Below are 6,408 nucleotides of genomic sequence, written 5' to 3'. Positions count from 1 at the left end.
CATGGGAAGCCAAAGTGACCGCTATTGAAGAAGCAAAGAATTTAAAAACCTTCATATTGGATGAGTTCATTGGTTCTTTGTTTACACATGAGATGAGGTTTAACAAAAGGAGTGGAAAAGAAAGATTTATGAATAAGAATGTTGGTAAAGCTCTAAAATTCACTACTATTGATGATAGTGAATCAAGTGAAGAGGTAGATGAAGGCAAAGAGATAGAGATGTTTGTTAGAAGGTTTAAAAGATTTACGAGGTCCAACAAAAGAAGAAATTTTCAAAAGAATAAAGGAATCAAGCTTGAATCTACCAAGGAGAAAGATCTCATTATTTGATATGAGTGCAAGAAACTGGGACACATCAAGTATGATTGTCCTTAACTTAAAAAGAAAGGGTCTAGAAAACAAAAAGACTTATGCTGCTGTTTAGAGTGATAAAGATTCATCCGATGATGAATATCAAGTATGTTCTTTATTTTTAATATCTATCTTTGGACTAACCACATTCTTTTCGTCTTAAGTTTTTCTTGATTATTTTTTTGATATAACAAAAAGGGGAAGAGAAAGGTAAATTTTATGGTTGATTGATTACTTATATGCCAAGATTAGTGACCAAATTTTCAAAACAAAATGAATGTCAAATTTGAGCTTATTTCAAACTTTTATGCTCCAAATATTTATGCCTTAAATTAAAAATGATTTTTATATAGTGGAGCTTAAATTGAAAATAACTTTTATTAAGGGAGCAATCTATTCAAAATAAATTTACCAAATGTTTTGTTATATCGTAAAGGGGAATTTGTTAAACTAAGCCTTATTTGATACTATGTTTTGATATAACAAATTAAAGTGTTTTTGAAAAAAGTTAAGTTGAACAATTGATAAAATCAAGTTGAACTAGTTTCGATTAAATCAAACATTTTCAATTATATTTTAACTATTTTCAAACAAGTTAGTATTGCTCTAGGATAAAAAGTATCGATACTTTTTGTCCAAGTATCGATAGTTTTGAAGATATTGATACCCATTCTAAAATCGATACCAAATTGACATTATGTTTTCAAATTACACAAAAAGTATCGATACCTTTACAAAAAGTATTGATACCTTTTACCAGGTTTTGATAATTTGTCTTTGGTATCGTTGTAAACTAATTTCAACGGTCACTGAATCAGGTATTAAATGCTAATAGTATTGATACTCGTAGAAAAAATATTGATACCTTTTGTTGTAGGTGAATTTAATAAATTGGTATTTTCATCCCAACTACTATATCCACTTTCCCAACAACCACAATGATTGGAAATCAATTAAAAGTTATAAATACCATCTTCCAAAGTTCCTACAACAATAAGAGATATGTGCAAAGCTTAAAGATCAATCAAAACAACCTAATAGCTTAATTCTTTCATACCTTTCTTGTAAACACTTGTGAGCTTTCATTGTATTCATTTAGCTCAAGTGTTCTTCTTTGTATTAGATCTTAATTGGAAAACATTCTAATCTTGTAAGGATTACTTGTTAGTTTGCTTATTTGTTCTCTTAAAGAGAAGGTTAATTCTTATGGTTTGGGTAGAAACCTTAAGGGAGTGCAATCTTAAGATTTTGGGGCACAAATCTTAAGGGAGTTGTAAGGTTAAACATTGTACTCAAAAGTTACCAAATTAGTAAATTTGGGAAAATCCTTTGTTGTGGTAAGCTAAGGTAGTGGAGTAGGCAATTAGGGTTGAACCACTATAAATCCTTATGTTCTTTGTCGCACAATTTTTATTGCTTCCACCACAACATCTCAAAGGCTAATTCAACTTCCATATCGGTGTTCTCGAGTTGATCCTTTCGAGCTAACAAGATCCAACAGTCTCCCACTTGCCTTAGTGAAGTAGATGAGTCATATTTCTCATTCTCATGATCTTTACATATTTCTCAAATATCCTAGATATTAGAGTCTTGGTAAACAGGTCCGCAAGGTTGCCCTCAGATTCGACTTTGACTACATCCATGATTTCGTTTACAGCTGCCTCATTTTTTATATGACATTCTATCAATATGTTTCACCCTTTCGTGGTTTCTAGTTTCTTTGGTATTAGCTATTGTCGCACTACTGTCACAACGCAATGTGATAACTTTTTGCATACCAAGAATGACATCAAGATCCATAAGGAACTTTCGAACCCATATTTCTTCTTTTGTAGCCTTAGAAGCAGCCAAATATTCGACCTCTATAGTGGAGTCCAGAGTACAACTTTGCTTGACACTTCTCCACAGTATAAACTCACCGCCTAAGGCAAAAGCACAGCCTAATGTCAATTTCCTCAAATACCGACAAGTTCAAAAGTTAGAATAAGTATATTTGATAGGAGTAAGATCTTCTCCAAAATACACAAGCATATAATCCCTCGTTCTTCGTAAATAGTTGAGAATATGCATAACTACTTGTCAGTGTCTTGGTCCTGGATTCGTCTGATATCAACTCACCAACCTCTCTACAGAACAAATATTTGGACGTGTGCGCAACATAACATACATGAGACTTCCTATTTGTAACACCCCTAACCCATGTCCGTCGCCGGATCTAGGGTTATTAGGTATTACCGGACATAACAGAACTCATTAAATAAAATTTTTTTAATTAAATTTATGTACCATAGCTGAACACATATTAAAACCAAACAAATAAATTTAATCTATTTATTATCTAAAATTCTTAGCAGAATTATTCCTTAACATAGTAAGATTTTTTTTAATATTTAAATCTTTGTGCACATAATATGCCATAACCAAAATATTATAGTTCTAACATAATGAGCACATGATTAAATTTAATATTACATACAACTTCTATACACATGTACAATTACTCATAAATATTAACCTCAAATGGACCTATGCATATACCATCATAACATAGCCAATTGATTTTTCATATATAATTCATATCTATCGGTTCCAACTTATACATAATCAACTTAACCTCATGCAATACTCTCACATTTAGCATGTGATTTATTTTATAATTAAGTCAAATATCCCTATATCACATATTATATCCTAAATCCAAATGATTAAGTCAAACATACAATTTACTTAATCATCTCAATCCAATATGCCAAAAACAATAAATCAAAATATAACCTTTTAAATATCACACCACAACCGATTATATGTCATACCAAAATCCAACAAACCATGCACAAAATAATATGAACATATACTAAATCTTAGTCCATAAAAGCTAATGCATTAATAAAATTTCAAACCAAAAGAGATAAGCCATTTTCGCATGGCTAATAATCTCATCTATATACATTGATTCCAAATCAACATTTCAACTATGCTATACATGCCATAAAATCGGATTCAAACTTAACAAAATACCAAAAGGCGAGTCGATAGTGTGATAGACTATGCTGACGATCCCTGAGCTCGTAACACGTCTCCAAAATCTATAAAACATAAAAATAAATTGAACACACCCAAAGTAAGCGATTAAAACTTAGTAAGTCATAAGCAAAAATTTACAGATATATTTATATCGATACTTATTTAATCATTAAGTTAAATAAACAAATCATATGACCAAATATACATAAATATTTAGCAAAGTCAAATATTCAATAAATCATTATGCCGAAATATGGATATACTCAAATAGATAACTCATACTTTAAATTACATTTGAAACTATTAACAATTTAATACAATCAACTTACCTTATCACTAATTAAACAAATGGTTAATACATACCTGAATCATTTAACTCTCTTAGCACATTTATTTTCTTTTACCATTTCTCAAGTAAAACTTGTTAAACATAGAGCCTTATATAAAACACCGGCATAAAGTCTGCTAGACACAAAGCCTGATAAATTTCACCAGCACAGAGCCTGCTAGGCATAAAGCCTGATACATTTCACCGGCACAGAGCCTGCTAGGCATAAAGCCCAATACATTTCACCGGCACAGAGCCTGCTAGGTATAAAGCCCGAACTTACAAAAATGGTTCTTCACCTAATTCACATCTAAATAAATCGTTCTCGGAATATAAACAATTCACTATATTACATTCGGCCATAGCTTATGTAACTTCAAATAATTTATTTCAATACACAACAAATATATATATATATATATACATTCGACCATAGTTTAATTCATTTCTCGCATAACAATTACATATACATTCAGCTATAGATTAATTCATTTCAATGTATAACAAATATATATATATACACATTCGCCATAGTTTAATTTATTTCTCTGCATAATAATTACATATACATTCAGCTATAGATTAATTCATTTCAATGTATAACAAATATATATATACATTCGCCATAGTTTAATTTATTTCTCTGCATAACAATTACATATACATTCAGCTATAGATTAATTCATTTCAATGTATAACAAATATATATATATATACACATTCGCCATAACCTATGTAATTTCAAATAATTTATTTCAATGCATAACAAATATATATACATTCGGCCATAGTTTAATTCATTTCTCTGCATAACAATTACATATACATTCAGCTATAGATTAATTCATTTTCATGCATAACAAATATTTATATATATACATTCGTAGTTAATTTAACATTTAAACGCTTATTGACTTACCTTAGATGTCGTCGACTGTTAATTCGGCTATTCGACTACTTTTGTCTTTCCCCGATCCAAATTCGACTTTTTTAATTCTTGATAAATTTTAGCTTCCAAACTGCCGAATGTTTAAAACACCAAAGGTGTTCTTTTTTCTTCAATTTTCGGCAAAACAAAGCCAAATGCATGGCCACTTTCATGTTTTATTTTATTTAATACATATAAATACCTATTTTTTCTATTTTAACATTTATTTATTCATTTAAAATCCACTAACATTTGTCTATAATAGTCCACTCATAATTTATTTAGTATAATATCAACATAAGGACCCCACATTAGAAAAACCATAGCAATAAAGTACTTTAACAATTACCTAGCCACTTTTGCATTTTTCGCGATTAAGTCCTTTTATCAAATTAAACACACAAATGGTCAAATTAATTTACGAAAATTTCACACAATCAAATTCAAATATCACAGACACAGAAAATAATACTAAAAAATTCTTTTCAGACTCGGATTTGTGGTCCAGAAACTACTGTTCCGATTAGGGTCAAAATCGGACTGTTACACTATTGCAAAAGCATAAGGAACCTTTATTATGTTTTCTCTTTTTTCTGTTGTCTTAAGACAGTCCTCCAAATAAAGATGAAATATTGATACAGAAGGTCGAATTCCCTTTTTTGAGTCGATCATTTCATAACGTTCCAACATCTTGTCTATGTATGAAGCTTATGATAATGCTATCACTATGTTCTTTCAAAAGAATGTTAATGTAATCCATGAATTATTTTATTAACCAATCTGTTCAAAAAATAATTACAAGTTTACAAATGAATATATTACACTTAGGGCACTAGATCCAACACGTTGGACCACTGCCAGCCACCACTGGCAAACCAACAGTAGCCTCCACCGCTGAATCACCATTGGTCTTTTGCTAGTTGGTTAGGGATTGTGTTGTCTCAATTAATCTTATATGTGTTTTGGTTCCTAAAGATTTGTTGAAAAATTCGTTTACATAATACTTATTTCTATTTCCGGCTCACATGAATTATTCTAAAAATAAATAAAATAATTTCTACGTGGAGATGATAGTCCACAATCTAATTACATATCTTGAAAAAATATTAAAATAATAATTACAACCACTTTAATTTCTAGGAATCACAACTTTGACATAATTATTTTATCATATAAATGATAAAATACATTCATTTACAAACATAACCCAAAACATACTAATATTTATAAAAATGCCACATCTTATCAAAAATTAATCAAATATGAAGAAAGAAATTCCAGTATTGATTTATACTATAAACATAACACAACTTCGCTATGATACCAATTGTTGGAAAAATCTCGATTTGAAAACGGTTTTCTACACAATGGAGAATTAAAATTTTGAAAATCGAGTCGGTTTGTGATATTTATAGCAATAAAATTTTCTCAAAAAGTACTTTTGCTTTGTGCGAGACGGATCCTAGATGTTCTCGACTTTCAACCGTGCCACATCAGCTTACCGTTATACCGTTAACGGCTTAGTAACTAAAATGTTATAACACGTGTTAACATAAGTGACTAAAATATAATATTTCAAATATAATTGATTAAAATGTAACTTGAGATAAATAAAATTGACTGTTTTGGTAATTTATCTACTTAAAAATTAAAAAAAAAAAGGAGTGGAAAGTAGAGATGCTCATGGGTCAGGCCGGGCTCAACTAATGGGCCTAAAATTTTGCCCAAGCCTGACCTGGCCTTCCCGTATTAATTTTTATATAATTTTTAAATATATA

Source organism: Gossypium raimondii, chromosome 3, assembly GCF_025698545.1.
Source record: "Gossypium raimondii isolate GPD5lz chromosome 3, ASM2569854v1, whole genome shotgun sequence".
In the NCBI taxonomy this organism is placed as follows: Eukaryota; Viridiplantae; Streptophyta; class Magnoliopsida; order Malvales; family Malvaceae; genus Gossypium; species Gossypium raimondii.
The sequence above is the reverse complement of the archived record's forward strand: the minus strand, read 5'-3'. Positions refer to the sequence as shown.